Genomic DNA, 15,980 nt, shown 5'->3' on the forward strand with positions numbered 1-15,980 from the left:
GGAAATTCTCCATTTGCCTTTTGTAACAATATGGATAAAACTGGATTACATTATGCTAATTGAAATAAGCCAGACAGAGAAAATGCTGTATGCTTTCACTTACATGTGGAATTAAAAATTTTTAAACTTATAATAGAGAATGAGAATGGTTGTCGCCAGGAGCTACGGGGTGGGGAAATAGGGAAAGGCGAGTGAAATAATATGAACTTTCAGTTGTAAGATGAATAGGGAAGATCTAATGATTAACATAGTGACTATACTTGATAATGCTATTTTATATAATTGAAATTTACTGAGAAAGCAAAACTTAAGTGTTACAGCGCCCACCCCCCAAAATCAGGGTTTCCTGGGTGGCTCAGTTGGTTGGGCATCTGACTTAGGCTCAGGTCATGATCTCACGGTTCATGTGTTTGAGTCCTGTGTTGGACTCTGTGCTGACAGCTCACAGCCTGGAGCCTACTTCAGATTCTGTCTCTCTCTCTCTCTCTCTCTCTCTCTGTCCCTCCCCTGCTCATGTTCTCTCTTTCTCTCTCTCTCTTTCTCTATCTCTCAGAAATAAATAAACATTTAAAAAAATCAAATATGTGAGGTAATGGATATACATTAAATTAACTGGATATGGGATTCTTTGCACATTGTATATGCTCATCACACATCACATTGTGCATTTAAAATGTATTCTAATTTTGTTTGTCAATTTATACCCTAATAAAACTGAAAAAAATTATCCTTATTTTATAAATGTGAAAACTAAGATCTGGAAAGACAGTTTTCCCAAGGTGATAGCTAGCCATTGACACACCTAGGAATTAAAACATGCCTTTTTGTATGTGCCAAAGCTTGCATATCTAACATTGCTATTCCTAGCCAGGTAGTCAAGTGGAGACTGGTAAATGACCATGACCATCAATAAGCCATGGTGTTATTGCCTATCCTATAAAATGTGAGAACTGGACTAGATTAGGTGTAGCATCCTATTCAAATCCGGTATGTTAAGATTTTTATTTATATTAATGGTAGGACCTTTTCTGGATCTTTTACAACTTCCTAACTTTTGTCTACTTATTCATGGTTTGAAAGCCAGTGGAAAAGTTCCCATGTTACAATCTAGTCAATTTAGGAAGTAGCTGTGCTCTCATCATTTAAGTCAAAATTGGTGAAGATTTTAATCACATTGATACAAATTAAGCTATTTAATTTTTCTGAAACATAACATAGTTAAATAAAAAATGTTCAAATTATAAAGTAAGAATGTTTATTTATGGGACCATACGTCCTTTAGAAGCAAATGCTATGAGTGATAGACTCTGTTTCTGTTTCCAGTGCTTTGTATGAAAGAGATGTTCAACAAATATTTGTTGAATAAAGTAAAATGGCAAGGTATTTTTAAGCAGCAGTTCACATAAAAGGCTTGATAAATATGGGTTTATATTTAATCTATGCTACATCACTAATTAAGTTCTGGTTTTCATAAATTTGTTTTAAGAATTACCTTGCTAAAATTCATAGAATGTCAATAAAGTTTACCTTCTTATAATCCTTATTACAGGACTAACATTTTAAGAACATACATAAATGTGTAAGAACTTACTTTTTTCCCCTCCTCCTCCTTTTCCTCCTCTTCTTTTGGACAAGTTTATACTTCTTATCATTTTTTTTCCTGTTTTTATTTAAATTCCAATTAGTTAACATACAGTATAATATTAGTTTCAGGTGTAGAATTTAGAGATTCAACACTTTGCCTGCCACACTGAGTGCTCATCACAAAAAGTGTCCTCCTTAATCTCCATCACCTATTTCACCCATCCCCCACCCACCTCCCCTTTGGTAACCATTGGTTTGTTCTCTATACTTGAGAGTCTGTTTCTTCATTTCCCCCTCTTCCCAACCCCTATATTCATTTGTTTTGTTTCTTAAATTTCACATATGAGTGAGATCATACAGTATTTGTTTTTTTCTGACTGACTTTTTCCACTTAGCAAAATAGTTTCTAGCTGTAACCATATCCTTGCAAATGGCAAGGTTTAATTCTTTCTTATAGCTGAATAATATTCCATTATATATATATATATATATGTTTAATGTTTTTAAATGTTTTATATATAATGTTTTAATGTTTATATATGTAACTGTTTTAATGTTTATATATATATATACACACACACACACATATATATATATAACTGGAGTACATTATGCTAAATGAAATAAGCCAGACAGAGAAAAACAAATACTGCATAGTTTCCCTTACATGTGAAATAAGAAAAAAAATTGAATTGTAATAGAGAATCAGAATGGGTGTTGCCATGGACTAGGGAGTGTGTGTGTGTGTTTGTGTTTGTGTGTGTGTGTGTGTGTACCACATCTTTTTTATCCATTTATCAGTCAATGAACATTTGGGCTCTTTCCATAATTTGACTATTGTTGACAACACTACTATAAACATCATGGTACATGTATCCCTTTGAATTAGTACTTGTGTATCCTTTCCATAGATCTATAGTGCAATGGTGGATCATAGGGTAGTTCTATTTTTTTAGCTTTTTGAGGAATCTCCAAACTATTTTCCAGCATGTTGTACTAAGTACATTCCTACCAGCAGTGTAAGGGGTTCCTCTTTGTATGCATCCTTGCCAATACCTATTGTTTCTTGTGAACAACCTCTTTTGTCAAACATCTAGCACAGTACCCACTAAACTAACTACAGATTTGGAAGTAAAAGTGGGGGAAACCGTGCATTTCTTAGAGATGGATAGGTCTTGATATTACTGGTTTGCAAAATTATCAGAAAATGAGTTTTTAGGGAATTAATGTGGATTAAATTAATGTGGATTAAATTCGTATAGTAGAAAACATTTTGGGAAATAAAGTCTGTGAAATGACACTTTCTAGTAGTAAAGACTGGAAGAATTTAAACATCCCTGTTCCCAGTTTACTTATCTTCCCAATATCTTGCATCCAGACATTAATTATTCATTCACTCATTTGTTAGAAAACTACTTCCTGCACACATAGCACATTCTAAGTACACTGCTTGATGCCAGGGGTATGGAAGGGAACCAAATAGCCATGGCTTCTGCCACTGAGGATGCCATCTTTGGGCTTTTCTATAGGACACAAACATTTAGTTTGGGAATTACAGAATCTAGTTTGGGAATGCATATTTTTTAATTGTTTATTTATTTTTGAGAGAGAGAGAGAGAGAGAGCACGCATGCACAAGTGGCGGAGGGGCAGAGAGAGGGGGAGACACAGAATTCAAAGCAGGCTCCAGGCTCTGAGCTACCAGTGCCGAGCCAGTCATGGGGCTTGAACCCATGAACCATGAGATCATGACTAAAGCCAAAGTTGGACACTCAACCAACTGAGCCACCCAGGTGCCCCAGGCATACATGTTTTGATGATAAAGAGGTTTAGTTGGCAATTGAGATATTATTTATTTCTACATACACAGAAATTATTAGGTTTGTTGATTGATGGAAATTTATAGAACAAGTTTATTCCTCTGCCACTGTGTTTTTGAGATTGATTAATTATACAAAGATTCTTATACATTTCTAAAATCCATGGATCTATGGATAAGTTTGATCTTCTTTATCAAATATATTTCTAAGTAGGGTGGACAACCTTTGCCTACTTTCTTACATTGCACTGAATATAAGTTTGAATGTGAGTCTGGATTCTTTTAAAGATTTTTAAAAAAATGTTTGTTTATTTTTGGGAGAGAGAGAGAGAGAACAGGGAAGGGGCATAGAGAAAAGGAGACAAGGAATCCAAAGAGGCTTCAGGCTCTGAGCTGTCAGCACAGAGCCCAATGTGGGGCTTGAACCCACACACTGAGAGATCATGACCTGAGCCAAAGTCAGATGCTAAACCGACTGAGCCACCCAGGAACCCCTAGATTTTTAATAATGGTAATATATAAACACAAACTGAAGAGGCAAAAATATGTGACTATTTGGACTTATGTTTTACTAGAATTTTAACATTTTAAAAATTCCATATACTCTTTGAATTTAGTATATTGTATGACTTTTAAAACATAATATTAATCTGTGTATTTTCTATAATAATTGCCATAAGATTGGTTTTGATGAATTGATAATTACTGGATAATTGATAAATGCTTTGCCCATTAACTGGCCTTTGTTTAGCTAAAAGCAATGATTTTCTAAAATAAACAGATCAGGAGAAGATATATTACTTAATCCTTTTGGGTTCCTTTCCTCTTTCTGGATCTTCTGTTATATTTCTGTTACACTTCCTCCTTTTTGTATTAACATCTGTCTGAATTAACCCTGATTACATAAGCCCTAGCAAATGAGAAACTGTATGGCAAATGTGAAAATTGCTCGGAGCAGAGCAGAAATAATTAATGGTGTGCATTATAAATAAAGTTAAAAAGGAATTAAGTTTATTTTTAACTTAGGCAACTAAATGCTGAAAGTGGATTAATACTACTACTAATTGGGGTACCTGAATAGCTCAATTAGTTAACTGTCCAACTCTCTTGATTTTAGATCAGGTTATGATTTCATGGTTCCCGAGATCAAACCCTGCATAGGGCTTTGTGCTGACAGCACGGAGACTGCTTGGGATTCTGTCTCTCTCTGTCCCTCTCTCTCTGCCACTACCCTATTCATCCTCTCTCTCAAAATAAATAAATAAAATACTACTATCAATTAAGTGGTGTGCATGTGCATATATATGTGCGTGTGTGCATGTGTATCTATTTAGGAGGGGCTGTTTATGGTTATTCAGTCTATTACAGAACAAGAACATGAAGACAGTCTGTTGCTAGAGCAAATGACGTTAGTTATTAAGAAATATTCTTGTCTTTGGGGGTTTTGAGAACTTCCTTAACTTCTCAGTTCAGCTCAGCTTCACCTTATGTGAGAATAAGCTGGAGATAAATCAGGACAGAGAATGAAAAACCAATAAGGAGAGAAAGGGGGAGTCTACAGACAGCTGTTACCAGTAGGTTTCAACAGAATTTCTAGCTGAAATAGTAATGCATTGGAGTCACAGTGGATACTATGTACAGAGGACAGAGCCACCAAGAGATGTGTGTATGTCAAGATACTCTGCACTTAAGCTTGTAAACACACTCCTTAATAACTATCTGGTTTTGCACACAGAGATGATTTATATACAGGCTTACATTTGTGTTACTCCAATGCATTATTTTACGCACATGCTCAGAATTATCCTTTCATCTTAAGTGCCCTGACCTGTTACATATACAAACAATTTCCCTTTTAATATTCACCTGATTTTCCCCTTGCCTTCCTCATTCATCGTCATCCATCCTTCAGTCACCTGCTCCCAGGTTAGAATGCAGACATAGAGTGTGCAGCTGTTAGAATTGCAAGAAGTGGATGAGGCAAGTGGTTGATGAACAACGACCCATCAAGGACTATAGTTAGCAAAAGGGTGGAGGGAAGACAGGTATCAAGTTTCCTGTTGAAGGGGAAATGTATCCTGAATGGTAGTAATTGCAGTGAATCAAGCCTAATGTCTCCACGGCAGCCACTCATACCTGCACAGTCCCCACCCTCCTCTTATAACTGGTCCAGCAGTTAAATAGCTGTAAAGCTCGCTCGCTCTCTCTCGCTTGCTCTCTCTCTCTCTCTCTCTCTCTCTCTCTCTCATTCTCCTTGAGCTCCAACAGCAATAGTAGCAACAGCAGCTGTAGAAGCGGCAGCTAGAGATAGGCAGGGCTGTTGCTTGCTGCGCGCAGATTCCCTCCTCCTCACCACACACACACACACACGCGCGCGCGCGCGCACACACACACACACATACACACGCACTGCACAGATTTCCAACATCAACGCGTCTTGGTAGAAATGAAGGACTCAGACAGATGAGAGAAGAGCATGAGTCATGGACAACAGGTATTTCAAGCTCCGACAAATCCCGTCTCCCTCGCATGCTTATTGGTATGGTTAATAAAATAACCATCTGTGATGCCCGACTTAACCGGGAGACTGGAGGTGGCCGTGCATGGGAGGGGAAGCGGGAGTGCGAGGTGGGGAGCCAGGATGCCACAGATGACTTTCAGGCTCCGGAAATCCACATCTTTCAGCCTCCGCTGTTTTGGAGTTGCAAATCGTCGGGGACCGGTGGGCTGCAGGCCGCCTGTGTGTTGTGGACTGGAAGTCGATTTCCATCTCTGAGACACTAGTTAGAATGGGCCGTGCGTTGTGGAAGGGGGTGGAAGTGGAGGGGAGGAGATGCTGCGAGCGGAGTTCTTGAAGCTCCACTCCTCTGGGGGAGGCCAAGCCGGGAGGCAGCCTTCTTACCCGGCGGAGAGCGTGCGAACTGGAAGGGATCCCGAGGGCTGGCTAGGCAATCGCAGGTCCTCTCCGGAAAAGCGGTTGCTCTCGCTTCGGAGATGCGCCCAGCCTTCGCCTGCATCACACTGCAGTAAGTTACACTCGACACGGTTGGCAGTTTGAGTGGCTTCTGGGTTTGTGCTGCGGGGGAAGGGAAGCTGAGAAGAAATGGCGAGGAAAGTTAGAAAAGCATAGCTCCGGATCCTCCTTGAGATGTTAAATCCGTTTGTCTCTCCGACTCCCGTCCTAGTTATGCTATAGTTGCTTTACTTACTCTCGGTTATTTGCTGACGGATGTGGCTTGTTGGCGAAGTATGCATAAAGCGTCCAGTCCTTTGGGATTTTAGGCAACAAAGCTGGTAAATGCGCCCTACATTTCATTACCAGCGCGTGCTCCTGAAAGTTACCAATGGATGGCAGTTTGCTTTTTCAAAAGAAAATTCGTGAAGAGGCCAGCGTAGACTTTCAAATGCCCAGCTAATTGTTACAAATTCATTCCAGGCTCGTTCCTGATCTGCAAAATAAAGAAGCAATCCAACAAACAAAATGAAGCAAAGATCTTTGATTTACTTTGTTCAGTTAAAATGTGAAATAGGTCTCTAGGTAACTGCCAGGCGACAACAGCCTAGGCGACCCTGATGACACGATAAACATTCAAATACTCTTTAGTGAGTGGAAGTGCTGGATTTCCCCAGTTTCTTACTACTGCAATCAACTCCACTTGCTAAACAGTCCCTTCCTCCTGATTTCAAAGTGGTGGTTTTTACATAGATGGCTTTATACTTAGAACCAAGCAGTATTGTGGTTCCTGGTGAAATAAAATGAAGGCTAAAAAAACAAAAACAAAAACAAAAAACAAAAACAAACCAAAAACCAAAAAACCAATCAAACAAAAACAAAAACAAAACTTTTGCAAAACTACTTCAACTGGTTGCTCAAATTGCAGATAACAAACTCTTAAAAGGAGGTAGAAACAGGTCAGTGACACAGCCAGCCCATTGTAAAGCAAATGACCAAATAAATGTGAATTCAGGCAGAATACTAAAGGTCTTTTTTAGAGTGAAACCAGGAATAATTAACCTAAAAATGTTGGTGTATTTCTAACCAAGCTTTCTTTTACACTGACCAGAATTTTGCAATGAAGAAAAAAGAAGGAATCTCCCAGGCAGAAAGAACATTTTTTCACCAAAAATATTAGACTTAGTTATAGGATCACTGGGGAAAAATACTGTATTACTATAGTTTTCTCCAAGAAAGACTAATGAAAAAACAGAGGTTATCCAAAAACGCAATCCAGGATTTTAAGCTGGAGTCTCTTTGTGCTGTTATAAATTCTGTAGGGTAAAGAGGTGTCAAAACTTATGAAACAACTATTGTGAAGTGCAAAATAATTCTAAAATTCTGTCATTAGAAAAGAGAAACTAAGGATCACTCTTAGCCAATTATTTTAGTTTTTAATTGTATTATGCCCCTTCTCAAATCTACCTAGTCTTCATTATCTTAAGAAATAAAATATATCCTAAGTTTAATTTGAATTACTTTACCTACTCATCCTAGGGTTCTCCATACAATATTCTTGTCATTATGGAAATACCCAGTTAGTTACAGGTAACCTATTCCATCCATACCTATTTCTTGGTGCAAAATTCTACATATGACTTTGAAAGTCACTGAATAAAACATCATCCAGAGGACATACTGTAATAGTGCGTACATGAGGGTGGCTAAAATTTTTAGACAGCAATAAAATGGGAAAGAAAGCATCTATACCAAGACTAAAAGAATATGGTTGGAGCTAGTTTGTAAGCAACTCTAGAATAGATCCTTACCTGAATCTCAAGTATTGGCTAAAGAGAAGAAAAGTCAGGTTGAGTCCCACCCTGAATGGAATCACTAGGAGTTGGAGTTGAAAAGGAGTTATCAGAATAGCTTTAAAGATAGAAACATAGGTAGGCAGAGTCGAGTTTGGGGAATACTTCTTCATATTTTGATAGTCCTCATGATAAACCTCATGTTACACCTCATGTTATGTCTGAGGTGAAGATTTTCAAAACTGTTTTTGAAATAAAGCAATTATTTTAAGGTTTAAACCATTGGTAAGTTTTGCGGGAAAGGTGTCTGAACTAAGCAGGTACCCTATGACTCATGCTTTCCTTGCACACTATCGTGAAAGGAAGAGTTATAGTCAGACAAGCCAAAGATAGCTGCTGGTCCCTGCTAATAATGACTATGATGTTGATGTATAGGCTTCAAATGACATTAAGAATATCCTTTCCTGGATGCTTCTCCTCATCGCTGGCCTCCGGAACAGAACTTTACTTATGTATGTATCATACTGTTGTAATATTCTCTTAAGGGTAATACTTCTAGCCTAGGAGCGACTGCCTGGTGGAAGATCTAGGCAAGAATGTAAAGAAGGCTCTTCCTATTGCTCCTCTCCCATTCATAACATTTTCTCTCTCTTTTAAAACACCAACACAAAATCAGACCTCAAGTAACAATCTTATGCCTTTGTTCACCCTTAGGTATTGATTATGAAGTAGATTCAACCTCTTGATAGCTCCTTCATTTATCTGCATGTGTGATTTACTCATCATACAGTTCAGGAATATTTTCCAAGTAATTTTAGTACACAAATGGCAGGTACTAGGTTATGTACTTTAAATATGTCTTCTCATTTTGGGGGTAACAGCCACATTTACTCCCATTTATAAGAAACTTAATCTCAGAGTAAATAAGCAAATTGCCTAAAGCAGTATATTTAGTGACTGGTGGGCTAGGATTAATCACTTTGCCGCTTTGTTTTATTAAAATGGTACACTACTGGGGCGCCTGGGTGGCTCGGTCGGTTAAGCGTCAGACTTCGACTCAGGTTATGATCTCATGGTTAGTGGGTTTGAGCTTCGCATCGGGTTCTGTGCTGACAGCTCAGAGCCTGGAGCCTGTTTCAGATTCTCTGTTCTGAGAAGGAGTTCTCTCTCTGCCCACTCATGCTCTGTCTCTCTCTGTCTCAAAAATAAGTAAAAAAATAAATAAAAATTAAAAAAAAATATTACCATACCATATTTTAGTGGAGTGAGCTTGCTGTTCTGTAGATGCAGAATGTTGAGAGTGCTTGAGAAATCATAGCCATCAGGAAAGAACTCCCTCCTCCACTGATACCCAAGATTTGATCCACTCAAATTAGAATCTGAATTGACCCCAAATCCAAACTTGACACATTCAACTATTCCTATTCCAAGTAAAGTATTCTACTGTGGCTTCATGAACCATGGGAATGAAGCTCAGGACATCTTTGCCAGGAAGGAAAATGATGGAGTTAATGGAGGGAAGGGATGCCAGAAGGGAAGAAGTAGGAAAGCCCCAAAACCAAGAGGGATAAAAGGAAAATAAGTGGAGGCTGGCTTATCATGGTGGGAGACTGGTATGAGAACTTGTCCAGAAACTGTGTCCTGAGGGATGCTAAAAAACAAACTCTGGTTGGTATGTGGGATAGATAGATAAAGAACAGATATAAAACAGTTCTTTAAGTACTTACAAGGTCTGATTCTAAAAATTAGATTAGGTTTGTCTCCAGAAAATAGGCTTTATACATTTTTTTAAGGAATAAAAGTGATGATTCAAAGGGAAGTGGGGAAGAAAGGCCTGCTGATGACTGAAGAAGTAAAACAGTGTGTAGAAATCTCACTGGTTCTTGCATAATCACTTGCTGAAAATTTGCCAGGAAATGAAAAGCCATCTTTAACTGGTGAGGATAAAAACAAAATAGTTCATTTAGGTAAAATCTGAAGTGTTAAGGAGAATAACATGATTACTGTCACTTGTCTTCTTAACACAGAAGATAAACACTAACAAGGAATAAAATGAAAATCTTGTGGGCATAATGCCAAACAGTATTTTAAGATTGGTTTTTCTCAGCATTCTAAATTTAAACAGCTGTAATTCTTTTGTAAGTATTATCTGAGTCAACAATTTGAAATGAAGGATTTGCCTTTTAACAGGGAATCTGTATTGCATTGTAAGTTTGAAACAGTGTCCTTGACTCAGTTACTTCTAATTGGCAATTTGCCAATCACTACAGATGAAGGAAAACAAAAAATATTATCTTCAAGATGAGAGTATAAATATATATGCTGCAAAAGGAAAGTTGATGAACTTTGATGGGGCGTTGCAAATACATTTACATTAGTAGCCCTGATTCTTTGCTTTGTATTTTGTCACTTGTGACACTATAGGTTGAGGTTAGAAATAGAATTTGTGTCAAGGGTTGGTTGTAGAATGTGCTGCTTTGACTGTCTTCTTTTTATAGTTTAATAATAATGATGGGAACATTTATTGAGTGCTTACTACATACCAGTTGCTTGTATAAACATCTTGCACATTTAATCTGGATGGTAGTACCCTTGTAGGATAATAGACCTAGGCACTTTCATTTTCTAAAAATGCAAAGTGAGGCACAAGAGGGTTAAATGACTTATGCACAGTTAGAAATGAATAGTTTTAGAGCTGGGATATGAATGGGAAGTCTGGTTCTAGAGGGTTTGCCTGTAACCCAAAGGCTACATATCTGCTCTTAACTGTTACTGGCTTTTTATAACCCTCTACAATTCATGCTATTTGTTTACCTCTTTCATCTCCACTTATAGTTGTCTCTGTCTGTAATTTCTTTCTTGACATTCAGATCCTTCTGTCCTTATTCCATTAGTTTTTTACCTTAGGATACATCTTTAAGCTTCTGATCTAGCATCATGACCTTTCAGGATTCGATTTGGATTCCATCACTGGTCCATCTGTTCTTTTCTGTTGTTCCACTGAAACTTGTGCTTGCCTTTATTATTGGATATGCCACTGAGGGTTGAAATAATCTATTTTCTACATTGAGGAAGGAAATTAAGCTTTATTTATCTTTGGAACATTAGTGCTGAGGGTTATGTCTAATACAATAGTAAAAATCAAAACCCATTGAATTTGAAGCTCTAATTCAATTGATAGGTAGTTCCAATTCCAGTCTTTATCCCCAAAAAGTCTAGAGAATAATCTTTCAAATGCAAGTTAAAGCTCTGAGCCTGATAGTATATTTTAATTAGCTGAACTCATATTTTGTATAAAATTACTCAAAAGATATTTACCACCCTCTGTGGTATTGCATATTTGGAATATAGGAGACAATATTTTCAAATATGACAGATGGCCATATTCCAAATCGCAATATTGAAATTTGTAATGATACCTAATTTCTGGTACTAATTTATCTGAGGGGAGGAGATATTAGAATAAATGGTTCAGCAAAGATGTTTTGCTGATAGAATGAAGTTGTGAGATGGCTCTTTAAAAAAAAAAAAAATTGTTTCTTGAACTCATTGTCTTTTAGGAAAAGTCCTGAGAAGATTTTGATTTAGTCATAGCTGATAAATATGGAGACATATCTGTGAGCAGACATTAGAAACTTGAGTACCACTGGGGGGGAAAAAAAAAGATGATAGTGAGAAAACCAATCCCCACTCTCCCTCTCCCAAAGAAATATTTTCAGTTTATGGGATAATTTGGATTTTACTTATTAATGATTTGTAAATTTCTTTCATTAAGTATTTAAACATTTAAACACATCACAATGATGTGAACTGGATGGACATTGCATAGGGCTTTCCAAATACAGCATTTTCATTAAAAGTGTCATCTTAGGTCAAATAATTCTATTTTACTCTCTTTCTAATCCGCACAAATCAGTTGTCCAATAGGAGTTATAATCAAGAGAAGAACAGATGTGATGAGATGTGTGGTAGCTTTTTAAGATCCTTTTGGAGCTCCATCAACAAAGTTATCTCAGGATGAGATTACCTAAGTGAAATAGCTAGACTTTCCTTTATATTTCTTTTTTCTTTACTGAGTCTTGGCTTATATCATATTTTGATTATTCATGAAGACAGAATTGTGGTTAAAGGTGTAGGAAATCAATTCCATGTGAAATTTCTCAGTACGCAGAGTTGCCCATTTGAATTTCATTATTTCCTTCTTAGGCACTGAGATACAGGGGTTAACACTTATTCTTTGCATTCAAATTGCAAATCTTTACTACTTGGATAACCTTGAGCAAGTAACTTAAATTATGTGGTTTAGATTTTTCTTTGTAAAATAGGGATAATGAAAATGATATCCACTTCATTGAATTACATGGTTTAATCTTGTGTGTAAGAGGCTTAGAAGAGAAGGAACATAATAAATACTAAAAAATATTAGCTTTTTATTACTTCCTATTTACTTAGGATGTTGTCTCAGGTAAAAAGTAAAGTACCAATAGCAAAGAAAATGTTGTAAGTAAAATATAAATTTAACAGCTGTTTGCATTTTAGTTTTATATTAATGAAATATTTATGAGACTTATAAAATATATCAGATGTTATTAGAAACAGTCTCTCAGTAGGGTCATTTTAACTTATTATTTTACCCAAAAAGTTTTAATTGTATTATTTTTAAAAAATGGTGTCTGGTAACAAAGATAAATTAGATAGCATGTGTAAATACTTCCAGGAGAGTGGAGGGCACACAATCAATCCTTAGAAATTTTAATTCTTGGGACACTTGGGTGGCTCAGTCGGTTAGGCGACTGACTGTGGATTTCGGCTCAGATCATGATCTCATGGTTTGTGGGTTTGAGATGGCACGGAGACTGTTTGGGATTCCTTCTCTCCCCTTTGCTCTGCCCATCCCTAGCTCAAGTTTGTGTTCTCTCTCAAAATAAAGAAATAAACTTTAAAATATTAAAAACAAAGAAATATTCTTTTCCCTTCAGCTAGCACCATAATGAGAGAGAGGCCTTTGACTTTTCTTCCTCCAGCATTTTTAAAAGATAGTCATAGATATCTTCCATTTAATATGCAAACTGATACTCTAGTTTCATCCTTATTGGCTGTTTTCCTATTTGTACCTATGCAGACTGGGAAAGTGTGATCTCTTATGTGAGGAAATCTATTATTATGTAGATGGACTCCTTTTGAATTATATGAACTGGAAAGGAGGAAGAAATAGAGGTGCTGTGGAAGAGCATTACAGGATCCTTGACCTGAAAACAGAACTTCAAGCACAAAAGATGAGTTTGTAGTTTATTCAGCAACTTGTTTTGCTGAGACAGAGAATGTAAGGGAATGTTTTTCCCTGGGCTTTTGACCAAGGAATTCCCTTCACCGATTCCTTCATGAAAAGAAGTACAGACAGGGGAATTCTCACTTGCCTTTCTTAACATTGTATTATAGAGATTGTAAGTAACACACAGGTACCTCTGGGAAATTTTAAGCTTTATATAAATAAACACAGTTACCACAACTGTTACCTTAAGAAACAGGACTACTAACACCAGGATCCTGTGCTTTAATTTATTTCATTCTTTTTTTTTTTAAAGTTTACTCATTTATTTATTTTGAGATAGAGCGCATGAGCAGGGCAGAGGCAGATAAAGAGGAGCGAAAGAGAGAGAGAGAGAGAGAGAGAATGCCAACCAGGCTCTGCACTGCCAATGCAGAGCTTGGAGTGGGGCTTGAACACATGAACTGTTAGTTCATGACCTGAGCTGAAATCAACAGTTGGACACTTAACCAACTGAGCCACCCACGCGCCCCTATTTTATTTCATTCTTTAGTCATTGATGGACTACTCTGTCAGGCAATATGCTAGCTTCAGGGAAGGAAGAATAAAATAAAGGACAAGTTTCTACAGTACTGAAAGTACTACAGTGAAAGAGAAAGACATAAGCCAATAAAATAAACAAGGAAGCAAATACATGATGTATTGTTGTATTAAGTGCTATGAAAGAAACCAAGAATTGAAATAGAGAAGAACAGAGGTCCAATTTACTGGGGAACAAACTGGTTTCAAGATCTATAAGAACCATTTCCACACGCCTCCCATCCGTTATCCTTTTTATCATGCTAGAATAAGTTTCTGGTGTTGACAGTGATGAAAGGAGGAGTATGTACCTGAAGGAATCCTGAAACCAAGACAGATGAACTCATGGTGAATCAGAATTTTAGAATTATTGAGCAAAACATTTTCATTCAGTCAGAAACATGACTCCCACATTGCTTTTCCCTTTACCTTTATATTACAGGATTTTTCAGCTTGTGGAAGCTTTTAAAGATTAGAAGAACGCAAGTCCTTAATGTTGCTTAGTAACACGTGTTGCCTGTCATTTGGGGCTGCACATAAACAACTTGTAACTTCCCCACACTTGTCCCAAATTACTAGAATTGAGAAAGAGCACACAAGCTGATGAGTCACTTTGCTATCCTGTTGTTCTTAATAAGAGTTCTGGATACCAAGATGGGTGCTTTATCATTACATAATGTTATTTGCCACCCCATATGTCAGAACTTTCTATTTGGCAAATAGAGTTTCCTTCGCTGTAACACACTGAAGAAAGCATAGCATAAAAGCCATTCACGGTGGGACTGCTGTTGTGTTTGGGTTGCTGGTTTTGAATGTACGGTAAACTCTATCAGAAAACATATTGTCAAGGTGAAGTAGTAAAGGTTTTTGACCTTCATGTGGAAATTCTATTTCGGAGCCATGGATGCTTCTGTCATTTAAGTTACTTACATAACTGCTTGTTGGTACATTTAGTGTCAGGTAACTATATTATCTTTGTAAGAACACTCTCAAAGCAAACAAAACAATGATTTCAGTGTGGCTCTAACAATATTGTTGTTCCTTATGATTGGACGATGTTCTTAAAATTAGAAACTTTATAAAAAAGAAAACAATAAGAGTCTGTTAGGTTTGGTGTATATGGCAACAGTATGGAAGCAGTATTCTGATCAAAATTTCTTCTCCACTATGAAATGACAAAGCAGTGTCAAAGGAATTATCCCCTGTGCCTTACTTTTGGGGAAAGTCCTGGGTAAAGAGAATGTACATAAGCTCTGTTTCTTTAACATCTGTTTTGCTGATCCTAAAAAGTTAAAACCCAAATCCAAACTATGTTAAGACATAAGGGATAATTGCTTGGGGAATGCTATTATGTGTGTTAGAAGAAGAAAAGGGCAGGAAAACTTTCCTTATCCAAACATTAAATAAAATTAAATAGTTTTCTATTTTCAGGACTTCTTATAGTTCTTCAGATGCAAGTGTGTGTTGGAATCTCTAGGAGGGGGATTTAGTGCAAATTTCCCTGACCTTGTTTAATCACAGAATCCCTTCTTTTGGGAATATCTATTAATATATCTTTGAAAACCTCAGAACACAATTTACTGCTCTTTTGGCATTCAGTTGTTCAATAAAAATTTTTTTAGCATCTCTCCTACATTAGAGTAGTAAGTTCTGGGAAGAAATTTATGATTAGAACCCAGACCTGATACTAAGTGGGTCCTAGTTTGGGGGTTAGAGGAAGACACATGGATACAGAAATTATAACACCGTGAGTTATGGGCAGTGAGAGAAGATAGGTGAGCAGGAAGTACAAAGCAGGCTGCTAGAGGAGATGAGAGTAAGAGGATAAGAAATTCATTACAGATAATTTAGAATTTGAATTGCATCTTGAGAAAAAGTAGGACTTTCCCAAAACAAGGACAAAAAAAAAAAATACCACACACACACACACTCACACACACACACACACACACACACACACACACACAAAGATGTGTCTAGAGAT

At 37.0% G+C, this 15,980-nt stretch overlaps 1 protein-coding gene across 1 annotated transcript in view; it reads left to right on the top strand.

The window, feature by feature from the left end:
- The first annotated feature begins 5,851 nt into the window (after nucleotides 1-5,851).
- The window catches only part of DGKB (diacylglycerol kinase beta), a 688,394-nt gene continuing 678,265 nt past the window's right edge, over nucleotides 5,852-15,980 (top strand). The window contains exon 1 of the mRNA XM_077757671.1: nucleotides 5,852-5,896. The gene's annotated coding sequence lies outside the window, so the exon portion shown is untranslated. The remainder of the gene's footprint in view (nucleotides 5,897-15,980) is intronic.

Source organism: Crocuta crocuta, unplaced genomic scaffold (assembly GCF_008692635.1).
Source record: "Crocuta crocuta isolate KB4526 unplaced genomic scaffold, BGI_CrCroc_1.0 scaffold62, whole genome shotgun sequence".
In the NCBI taxonomy this organism is placed as follows: domain Eukaryota; kingdom Metazoa; phylum Chordata; class Mammalia; order Carnivora; family Hyaenidae; genus Crocuta; species Crocuta crocuta.